We start from the raw sequence: 11,922 nt of genomic DNA, 5'->3' as shown, positions 1-11,922 counted from the left end.
TGCGCATGAGTGTGGCCAGCGGAGCACGTCTTATGTCGTCGGCAGAATGAACGGACAAAGCGTAGGCCGCCATAACGGTCTAGCTGGCCAAGCTACTGGTCGACAAAAAAACACCAATTGGCGTGCCGTTCCGGTAGCCGAGTGGCTTGAGTGTTCAACTCGCACCTTTGAGTACGGTGGTTCGATTCCCGCTGCCTGCGTCGCTGTGGAAAAAAGAAAAAAAAAACACAGCGATACGGGTGTCGAGGCTCGAACTGTCGTGAGGACGGTGGTTCGAATCCCGGTCGCTGCATCGCTGAAAAAATAAAGACAGCGATGTGGAAGCCGTGGCTGGAAGCCTCGTCCCTCAAGGGTCGGGGTGGACGCGATGCTGGGTCCCGGACCACAGAAGGCCACCCGCATCCTAGTACCGGCGTAGCATGGCCGATGCGCGGACTGTAGGCGGTGCGCATGTCGGCACAAGGACGCAGATGGCTTCTGGTCGTTCCGGCACCCAGCAGTACGCCCTGCACACCCAGCTGTACCGGAATGTGGCGGATAAGAGGGAGTTTTGTGTCATGGTGCACATCATTTCCTCTCGCTATCCCCCGGGTATCCTAAGAGGGTGGATACCTGTTGCTTTTGTGGGAAGTGCGAAGGGCACCCCATGGAGAAGCGTGACGCCACACTAACCCGCAAAAAACTTCAGACCCCCCCCCCTACAAAACGCCGCGCCCCCCGGTGGACCCCCCCGCTCTTTTGCCGCGCGACCTCTTGGAGGGCCGACCTCTACAGAGGTCGCGCGGCAAAAGAGCGGGGGGGGGGGGTAGCGAGGTGTTTTGTAGGGGGCTGAGGTCTTTGGTGGGTCGGTTTTGTGTGGGGTCACGCTTCTCCGTGGGGTGCCCTCCGCACTTCCCACAAAAGCAACAGGTATCCACCCTCTTAGGATACCCGGGGGATAGCGAGAGGAAATGATGTGCACCATGACACAAAACTCCCTCTTATCCGCCACATTCCGGTACAGCTGGGTGTGCAGGGCGTACAGCTGGGTGCCGGAACGGCTAGAGGCCATCTGCGTCCTTGTGCCGACATGCGCACCGCCTACAATCCGCGCATTGACCATGCTACGCCGGTACTAGGATGCGGGTCGCCTTCTGCGGTCCGGAACCCAGCGTCGCGTCCACCCCGACCCTTGAGGGACGGCACTTCCAGCCACGGTATCCACATCGCTGTCTTTTTTTTTGTCAGTGATGCAGTGACCAGGATTCGAACCACCGTCCACACGATGGTTCGAGCCTCGACACCCGCAGCGCTGTGGTTTTTTTTTTCCACAACGATGCAGGCAGCGGGAATCGAACCACCGTACTCAAGGGTGCGAGTTGAACACTCAAGCCACTCGGCTACCGGAACGGCACGCCAATTGGTGTTTTTTTGTCGACCAGTAGCTTGGCCAGTTAGGCCGCTATCGCGGCCTACGCTCTATCCGCTCGTTCTGCCGACGACGTAAGATGTGCTCCGCTGGCCACGCTCATGCGCACAGGACGCCGCCATCACAATGGCTGCGCGGCGACGCTATACTCTGCGTCCACATTGCAGTGGCGTAGCGTAGCTGTGCTGGGACTCTAACAGCGCCGAACAGTTATACAGGCTTCCATCATACTACAATCCTTGACCCGGTTTGGTAGCGCTGCGACGTGCTGCGATAAGGCGCTGTTCAATTCGTCTGCCAAAGGGGACCTGGGCCTGCTCATAAAAAGCAATTTATCTCGTTGCCTTCGCTGAATGATTGGTGACATTCTGCCGCTCGTCGATGGTAAGAAAACAAATCTACACGCCAATGTAAGTACGTATGTGACATTTTGTAGGTGGTGAAGGAATCCCTGGCATGTGATGTTGACACCATGAGGAAAACAAAGCGAGACTAGACACCGAGGGCGTTAATTCACGGAAAGTTTATTTCCAAGCTCGTAAGCGTTCTTACACGATGCAAAGCATTTCTCTGGGAGCGTCAAAGACCACACAAAAATGATGAGGCTCTGTCAGTAGACTAATTCTGAGCTTTCTAGTGTACGTGTGCGCACAAGTCAGAGTGCGTTGTGGAAGAAACCTTGCACCGCACAAAAAAAAGAGATCAAATAGAACAGCCACCGGGAATCGGAGGCATACCGCTATTGCACAACTCAAGTTAACGCTGGCGGCGAAAAACTTTCAGCGCGGCTTAGCGGTTACTCGTAAACTCTCAAGGACATTTGTAAGAGCCGAAAGGTGGTAGATACACGAGTACGGAATTTGAATTCTACAGGAACGTTATTTGGAAGAGCTTTAACGAAGCGTTCGGATAAGCACAAGCGCAGAACGGTTTGTTCTAACGCAAGCACATGAGACGTAGAAGTGGCGCTTAATTCTCATACGCCGATTGCTTAGCTTGAGCGAAATGCCAATGGCACGCGTACCTGTTTCGTCCACACAATCAATACGTATGCACCACTTGAGAGGCGCGTCACAAGCCATCACGAGATTTTCTTCAACGTACTCAACCTGTGGTATGTCTTCAAGATGCGCTGCGAATAGCAGTGCAAGTCACGTGTCACTTCAGGATTCGTGGTCCGCTTACGAGGCCGCTGAATTCTGAAGTTTCTAAATACTTACTTTGCGGAGTTTGCTGTTCGAAGCACCCAAAAAACACCAAAATTATATATAGGGGAGTATTTAGCCCTGTAATGCCCACACATACGTCTACATGAAGGAAAAATAACATTTTCCCGATTTCTCGCCATGGAGGACACATGATTGGACCTCCAGGCTATGCGCAAGTGGCGCCTGATAGAATCCAGCCAATTAACGTCTCTACTTGTGCTTGACGTGAGCACATTTGAATTTCGAATTCTGAAACGGCGCACTATGAAGGTCGTCTCTGGTCATTAGAAGGTTAAAAGGGTCGTGAACCCCCTTCGTGGCTACGTGAAAAAACCAGCACGTGAGTGGCATACGCTGCTGTCAACATATCAGCCAAATTTCGCAAACCTACGGGGTTTTCAGTTCTTTGAACTATCAATTGCTCCCAACATTACACTCCTTGTCTTTCCTCTGTCTTTACGAACTCGATAACTCGGTAACATAACTCGGTAACATAACACTCTAACATAACACTCTAACATAACACTCCAACATAACTCGGTAACATAATTCGGTAACATGTTTCGGTAACATATTTCGGTAACATATTTCGGTAACATATTTCGGTAACATAATTCGGTAACATAATTCGGTAACATAATTCGGTAACATAATCCGTTAACATAATCCGTTAACATAATCCGTTAACATAATACGTTAACATAATCCGTTAACATAATCCAGTAACATAATCCAGTAACATAATCCAGTAACATAATCCAGTAACATAATTCAGTAACATAATTCAGTAACATAATTCGGTAACATAATTCGGTGTCATAATTCGGTAACATAATTCGGTAACATAATTCGGTAAGATAACTCGGTAAGTTATCGGTGCTATATTTCGATGATGCGCACCGAGCTCTCCTTAGGCTACTCAAGATCCAGCGATACTACCCAGCGAATACTTATTGGTTGGACTCGGGGTACGTGAAGCATGAGTCATCTTGCACGTCATCGGCGCTACACGCCGCCATCGTCGTCCTCTTCTGGCCTTGCGGCCAGCGCTGTTTTGAGTTTTTATTTTTGTGTGTGTGAGTAACGACGCGTCTGTCGCAATTTCCAGCAACGGTGTTGACTGCCTCGTTGTCGTGACGATAAATGTGGCCACTCTGACGCAGGTTCGAGACCTGACGTTCGAGCTGAACCTCTCCAGCCTGGGTCAGCGGCTGTTCGGCAGTCTCGCACCAAGTTGCTCCTGATCGAGGGAAGGCCGTGCCAAGTTAGCGGTGAGGACATTCTCGCCATAGTCGCCACTTCCGGTGAGGATGTCCGCGGTGAGGATATCCTCGCCATAGTCGCACTTCTGGTGAGGACCCTGCTCTAGAAATGTAAAAGAGAGAGAGAGAGGGCTGGTAACTCCTTTAGGCAGAAAGAAATGTTTGTCGCGTGTTTTACTCAGTTTTTCAGGAATTTGCACATTGTTGGACAGAGCCGGTGATACGGAAAACGGCAAGACGAAATTTACGTACCCTGATTGCTAGTGCCGCTTACGGAGCGCTGACCACAACATCTAAACTATAGCACAATTTATTGATTAATCTATTTGTGCTACCTACTTAGTACCTACTTATGCTGCCCCGATTTGTGCTTTGTGAAATTCAGTACCAGCAAATTATTCCGCCAATGGAAACTGACACTGGCAAGATATATCACCCGAGCTCTCCCGAGTGAAGCTAGCTTAGCAGGACTCTTTGAGGAACTATCCGGCATTGTTTCGGATATGACTGGCCTTAATGAGGTTACAAGAACTGGTGAGGTTGACAAATGGCCACGTCTTCTGCTATAGGGGGAATATAGATGAGAAGGAGAGCGGAGTAGGATTCCTAATCCATAAGGACATAGCAGGCAACATTGACGAATTCTACAGCAATAATCAGAGGGTAGCAGTAGTCGTAATCAAACTTAATAGGAGGTATAGATTAAATGTAGTACAAGCTTATGCTCCAAACTCCGGCCATGATGATGATGAAATAGATAAGTTTTATGAAGATGTTGAATTCGTGATAAGTGGAAACTCAGTATACTGTAGCAATGGTCTACTTCAATGCAAAGGTGGGGAAAAAGGCTGGCGAACAAGCAATTGGCAACTACGGAGTCTATTTCAGGAACACTCGAGGAGATATGTTGGTAGAATTCTCGGACAGGAAAAAGCTGCGAATAATAAACACCTTCAGAAAGCGCAGGAGCAAGAAGTGTAGCTGGAAAAGCGCTAATGGTGAAACAAGCAATGAAATTGATTTCATATTTTCTGCCGGTGCCAGCATAGCGCAGGATGTACAAATGTTAAATAGGGTAAAGGGCTGTGATCATAGGTTAGTGTGGTCTACAATTCACTTCAATTTGAGAGAGAAATATTGTTCAAGAACAAACAGGCCAACCTTTACGCAGTAAGGGTAAAAGCAGACTAGCTTAACCTCTTACTTGCAAACAAATATGCAGTCTTAGAATCGAGAGATGAAGATAACATAGAGGTAATGAATAAAACTGTAACTAGGCTGGCTTCAGAGGCAGCAATCGAAGTGGGAGGTAAGCCATCAAGGCAACCAGCAGGTAAGCTCTCCCAAGTAATGAAGTACCTGATAAAGAAAGGACAAAGAATGAAAATGTCGAAGTCAAGAGATCATATGGAATTCCGGTAGCTGTCAAAACTGATCAACAAGGAGAAAATAAGGGATAATCGAAATTATAACGTGAGGAAGACTGAGGAAGCAGTAAAAGATTGATGCAGCATGAAATCAGGGAAAAGAAATATTGGCATAGGTCAAACCAAGATCTATGCACAGAAAGCAGGGTAATATCATCAGCAATCTCGAATAAAAGCAGCGGAAAAATTCTCTAATGGCCTGTACAGTACCCAAAGGCGCCACGATACCTGCATTCGAGGTAGAAATGAACAGGGTACAGAGACTCTTTCTATAACTAGCGATGAAGTAGGAAGGGCCTTGCAAGACATGAAACCGGGAAAAGGGGCAGGAGAGGATGGATCAACAGTAGATTTAAACAAAGATGTAGGAGACATAATACTTGGAAAACTGGCGGCCCTTTGTACTAACTGTCTACCGACTTCAAGGGTCCCAGACAAATGGAAGGACACCATTATATTAATCCACAAAAACGAGACGTTAAAGAATTGAAAAATTACAGGCCCGTTAGGTTACTTCCAGTAATGCATGAAATATCCACCAAGAAAATCTCCAATAGAATAAGGGCAACACTGGACTTTAGTCCCAGGCAACAGGCAGGTTTTACGGAGGGATTCTCTACTATGGATCACATCCAGGTTATCAATCAGGTAACCGAGTAATCCGCAAAGTTCAATCAGCCTCTCTGTATGACTGATTCATATCATGGATTAAGAAAAGGCATGCGATTCTGTAGAGATACCAGCAGTCATAGAGGTGAAACGTGATCAAGGTGTACAGGGTGGTCCTTTATGAAGAGGAACACGGGAGCGCGTGGCCTGTGCTCTGCGGAGGCTGCTTAGAGCGCCAGCAACAGGCAGCAAGGGGGAGCACGTCCGCTTGTAGCGCCATCTAATGGCGGCCAGAATAACGAGACACGGCTGATAGGCAAAGCGGCTGCTTGGTCGCTGTGCCAACACGCAACAGGCGCGCAACAGGCGAGGCCTGCAACGTAGCGTCTGCTGCTAGAAAACCGCACTCAGTACGCTAGCACACTGGAAACGTTGAAGGGTCAACATATGCCCGCCGGTTAATAAGCACTGCCAGCACATTTTCATGCATAAGCATTCTTTGGCGAGTGCCGCAACGAGATCTGTCCGCCATGTGAAAAGTTTAATGCCTTTTACCTGTAAGAAAATGCGTAGTGTACGAAGTTACGACGTTTAATTGTTACAATAGCGTAAATGTAGATTGGTAGCTTTGCGTTTGCATTGAACAGTTGAAAAATAATTGGTTAGAGACAGTAACCATAGATATGCATCGGGTCCATAGAAAATGCATGGGGAAGCCTATAGTAAGGGTGGTCCAACTTAAATTTGGATGTGGGGCAACTTGAAATTTGGAGGTAGGCTTATGGACACTTTGACAACTCCAGCAGAGTTTCTTCGTACTTTTTTGCAGTACGGAGCACTGGCTCCTCACTTTACCCATAGCGTGAACAAACCTCACCTGATTCGGAGCGCTTTGGGAGAGAAATGCACTCAGGTGAAACTTAGGTAAGTAAACGTAATTACTTCTTTAAGCAATTATTCATGCTGTTATTTTTATAATGACGACATTTGCTCAATTCATCATTTAGCCTTTGTTAAAGTCATGATGGAGACGTCTGCATCTGTCATTAATGATTAAGATTACTTAGATAGGTCTAATTAAACTCATGTTACCCTTAATTATTCTTGATTAGGCTCCATTGATTTAACCTTAGTAACTCTTGATTAGTCCAGTAATTTAACACAGACTTTACCTATCCTCGCTATTCCTAATTATCCTCAATTAATCGCCGTTAGGCATAACTAAGTTTATCCTAAATAATATTAGTCGTCCTTATTAACCTTGATTACACTTATACCTCTCTGTGCTGGCTATATATAGTCATAATCATAAATCTCAGTAGCCATACGTAGTCATAAGACGTTCTCATATACACCTCCATAGGACCTCACGTATACCTATACACGCAGTGCATCGTGTCACGCGCTACAGACAAATGGGAAGATGGACAGATTCCGATGGAAGTAGTCCTAGAATGCGCACACTTTAATACAAGTACGCCGGGAGTACCTAATAACTAAAGGGTGTGTGTTTGTCACTTCTACGTTTCCAGTGCGCTTGAGTACCCAATGCGGTTTGCTAGCAGTAGACGTTGCGCTGCAGGCCCCGCTCCTTACACAAGTCATGCGAGGGGGGCGGGAGGGGGACGGAAGACGGTCCAACTACTTCTCGCAGGCGCTTGCCTATTGGTCATGCCTGGTTATTCTGGCCGCGAATAGATGCCGCCACAAGCGGACGTGCTTCTCCTTGCTGCCACTTGCTCGTGCTCTAAGCAGCCTCCGCAGAGCACGGGTCACGCGCTCGCATGTTCCTTTTCATAAAGAACCACCCTGTACAAGACGCTTACGTAAATATCTTGTAAAATATGTACAGATATTCCCCAGCTACCTTAATTCTCCACAAGTAGGAAGGTACCTATAAAAAGGAGTCGGACAAGGAGACAATCTCTCCAATGCAATTCACTGCCTGCTTGGAAGAAGTATTGCAAGAATGCTTAAGAGAGCGGACCACCGGCGAATATCTCGCCAACCTTAGGTTTGCAGATGATATTGTCCTGTTCAGCAAGACTGGGGACGGGTTGCAACAAATGTTTGAGGACCTTAACAGAGAGAGTGTAATAGTGGGGCATAATAATATGCACAATACAAAGATAATGATTAATAGCCGGGCAAGGGAACAGGAGTTTAGGATCGCTAGTCAGCCTCTAAGAGTCTGTGAAGGAGTACGTTTGCTTATAGGTCAATTACTCACAGGAGACCCTGATCACGAGAAGGAAATTTACAGAAGAATAAAAATGGGCTGGAGTGCATCCGGCAGTCATTGACACATCCTGACTAGAAGCTAAGCATTATCATTAAAAAGAAATGCGTATAACCAGTGCATACTACCGGTGCTAACATAAGGGGCCGAAACTTGGAGACTAACAAAGAAGTTCGAAAAGAAGGACCGCACAAAGAGCGAGGCAACGAAGAATGGTAGGCATAACGTTAAGAGACAGGAAGAGAGTGGTGTGGTTCAGAGCGCAAACAGGGAGAGCCGATGTTCTATGCGACAATAAAAGAAAGAAATGAAGCTGGGCAGGTCATGTTATGCACAGGTTCGATAACCGGTTGACCGTTTGGATTACAAAACGAGTGCGAAGGGAAACGCTGTCGAGGACGGCAGAAGACTACGTTGGGTTGCGAAATTTGTAAATTCACAGGCGCAAGTTATCATGGGTTGGCGCAGGACAGGGATTAATTGGAGATCGCAGGAAGAGGCCATCGTCCCATAGTGGACGTTAAACAGGTGATGATGATAATAATAATGATGATGAATAATTTCAAAGCTGAGGATTCTCCGGAAATGTCCAGCTCACAAAAGTGGTTTGCAGCATGCTTTCTTAACTGAGCCGCCTTTTTCACTTCGCTGTGATGCCCCCTGTTGCATGCCACTGGAAACGGTTTGGAAGGGTGCCGGAGCTTTCGCCCTTTGATTTGTGCGCTCTCGCCCATGTTGGCTGTGCGCGAATTGGCTCTTTGGGAAGCCATCTTGGAAGCCGCACTTGGAAGCCATCTCGCCCTCACTGACTACTGGATGAACAAGGCTAAGCACGCTGTTGTGCGAACATTGCGGCCGTTAAAGTCGCGGTGAGTTCCGCCTGCCAACGCGACGGCCTTGGAGTCTGTTGTCGCTGATCTTCGCACTGAAATCTCGCCTTTTGTACGCCTCTTACACATTCTTTCGACATTTCGCATATTCAATAAATCTTAGAGCACAGCCTTGCGCGTCAGAATAACCAAATCGGTACATTTGTTTGCGTCGACATCAACAGCCCCAGATGGTTAATTATTAGCTTCAAATATCGTGGAAACGGCGCATCGCTGACGTGAAATAATGTAAAAATGTAGCAAAACGTACATATGTGAGCATATGAGCGGCCGAGCCACTTAAACAATATATCTTTGCACTTTAACAGGCAGAGCAAGAAGGTTCCACCCTGCTGGACATCCTGGCCAACCGACATCCAAAGTCGAGTAGCCGGCTGCTCGGAGACATCACGGACTGCTCATGTCACAGGCAAAGCTGGAACGTGGTGTCGCCTACGTTGCTCGCAACTGGTACCAGTGGCCTGACTTGAGCGTGCGGCAGCGGATGCTGTTCACCGCGCTGCTCCAGGAGCCAGGGGGACCTGGGAGTGATACCAACGCCAGAGTGAGAATCGCAGCCTACATGTATTCCTGAGCCAATTGATCCATTGACTGCGCCAAACATTTACTGCAGTAAGCAGTAATTTCGTCTTCTTCATTCATTTATTCATTTATTTCAGTGAGCAAGGAATTATCACTACGGTACTACATTGACTGACAAACGGTGCAATGTGTGTCTATATAAAAGCTGGTGCGGAAAAGCTTCACCTTTAGGTTTGTGTTTCTCATGAGTATCCTAAACTTGTGCAGTCATCAAGTAGGGTTCCATAGAACAACCAGTAAAAAACATGTGATATATTGCGCACTGTGTTGGAACTTTTCTGTCTGTGAAACAATATCTGACAGAGCGGCGAATACCCTATGTTTGAATAGTGATTCGATCTGCTCTTGTTGTCTCGATGCACCAGACATCTTGTGGATACGAAGCCTTCCCTCAATGTTACTATAACTTTTGCTTACTATGTCAGGTTTGCCGATGAGCAGTTTTCTCGTAAATGTAATTTCAGACTTGTCTTGCAGCACATGCAAAGGAAACAGTATATGTAGATTGCCTGCAGTATTAAACCTAGTACTATATGCGAAGTGTAGTTGAGTGACGCAAGCAGTCATGAATATTTGGATGGATACTAAGTGCTTTCATAGTTTGCATCTAACCAATTGGCTGAACAAGAAAGTCAAGTAATATGTCACTAGTTTCTCTTTCTTCTTTTAGCAAATCGACGGGTCGCATTGTCTACCACGGCGAGCGACGTGAAGTGCTCCCGTACTTCTCCTAAATCGACTTTTCTTGTCCGGATTTCTATAGCCCCTTCGACAAAAACGTGAGCATAAGTTGTTTCCGGCTATTAAAATATATGCTTCTGAAAAGTAGCATCACAGAAAGCTAAGACCGCACCAGATCACAGGCGACCATTGCACCTGGTATGAATGAGCCCGATGGGCGCCTGCTATATTTTCGGGACAATCTTAACACCCACCGTCTTTCTCGTTCATCACTATTTTGCTTGTATTTGACTTCCAACGGTGGGGGGGGGGGGGGGGCGATGAGCAGTAATATTCAAAACCAACTACAAATCGAATAGTGTCAGATGCAAAACTAATTGAATGTAGAATATTTTTACAATAGATCTCGAATGACGAACTTCGGTTTTCACCATTGATATGAAGCGGTCTTCCCATCCCGATGTATTCACGATGCTACTAGACTTGAGCGAATAGAGTGCACCTTTCGACTTGCAGTTGATTAAAAGCACAAATAAAGCAATAGGAGCACATAGGCAGTTTATTCGCATACTGAGGACTCATCGATGAGTTCGGGAGATAGCAGTCTAGCACAAAGAAAAAAGGGAAGGAAAGCGGGAAGAATGGACAAGACCCATTAAAGAGGCTAAAGTAAAATAAGGTTGCATAAAGAATTCTTCACTATACCTTCCATACTGCAGTGGACCTGGTAACGCTGTGAAATCTGTCACCAGAGGCGATGTTCGAGTGCAGCCAGAGAGTTGAGAAATGGGTCGAGGTGATCCGGCGCCGACAAGGGGGACACTCTCCGACCTGGGTCCTCCGGACAATACGCCCATGGACGTCTACAGGGCAGGATTCTTCGAACAAATGATGGCCCTGTGGATGTGAGTGCGCGCCTTTATAATCACAATCTTTCTATGGCCTCTCGCTCTCTGATCTTTATGAAAACCCTTGTTAACTTTTCCGTAAAATCTACCTTCCTCAACGATATGCATGATCTTGTATCGACGACCTATAAAAAACTGTCAAAAGTTCTTTTGTGGGAAAACCATATTTGGCTGCTACACAGGTGCGTCAGCACTAAGGTGACTAGGATATATATATATATATATATATATATATATATATATATATATATATATATATATATATATATATATATATATATATATATATATATATATATATATAGTCCTTATATGCCATTTATATTATCTTAGCTTGTAAACGTGCTGGTTATTTTGTTATGTTTGAGTGAAGGTTTTGCTATATTTGTTACTGAGAAAGAAAACGATATGCAAGGAAAGAGCAGTTCACTTCGTTCAATACTTTCTTTCGGTGCGTTTCTTTTTGTTGAAACTCGACTCTTCTGGAACAAACAGTAATTTAAATCTGAGCAGGGGTTCATTTTCATATTGAAAGCACCTGTACGGACGTACTCGAGGTATTGGTCTACTCGAGTTAAGTGTGCGAGAAATTGTTTTATGTGTCAATACTTTTACCAGAGCGAAACACAAACGGAAAGGTTACGACGCTACACGTCACGTCTTCGATGCGCTCACCTTGCCGGTTTGACTCGTGCAGTCGGCCCCCGT

The 11,922-nt window shown here is 46.3% G+C and overlaps 1 long non-coding RNA gene across 1 annotated transcript; it reads right to left on the bottom strand.

Moving 5' to 3' along the window:
* Nucleotides 1–3,701: 3,701 nt before the first annotated feature.
* On the bottom strand, nucleotides 3,702–11,145 carry LOC135912708 (uncharacterized). The gene is made up of 3 exons (XR_010567760.1): nucleotides 11,012–11,145; nucleotides 9,372–9,564; nucleotides 3,702–3,981 (listed from the first exon to the last, which is right to left on the bottom strand). It is a non-coding gene; the product is annotated as an uncharacterized lncRNA (long non-coding RNA).
* Nucleotides 11,146–11,922: the final 777 nt, after the last annotated feature.

The sequence above is a fragment of the Dermacentor albipictus genome, chromosome 9 (assembly GCF_038994185.2).
Source record: "Dermacentor albipictus isolate Rhodes 1998 colony chromosome 9, USDA_Dalb.pri_finalv2, whole genome shotgun sequence".
In the NCBI taxonomy this organism is placed as follows: domain Eukaryota; kingdom Metazoa; phylum Arthropoda; class Arachnida; order Ixodida; family Ixodidae; genus Dermacentor; species Dermacentor albipictus.
Note: the sequence above shows the minus strand (reverse complement) of the source record. Positions and strands in the feature narration are given on the sequence as shown.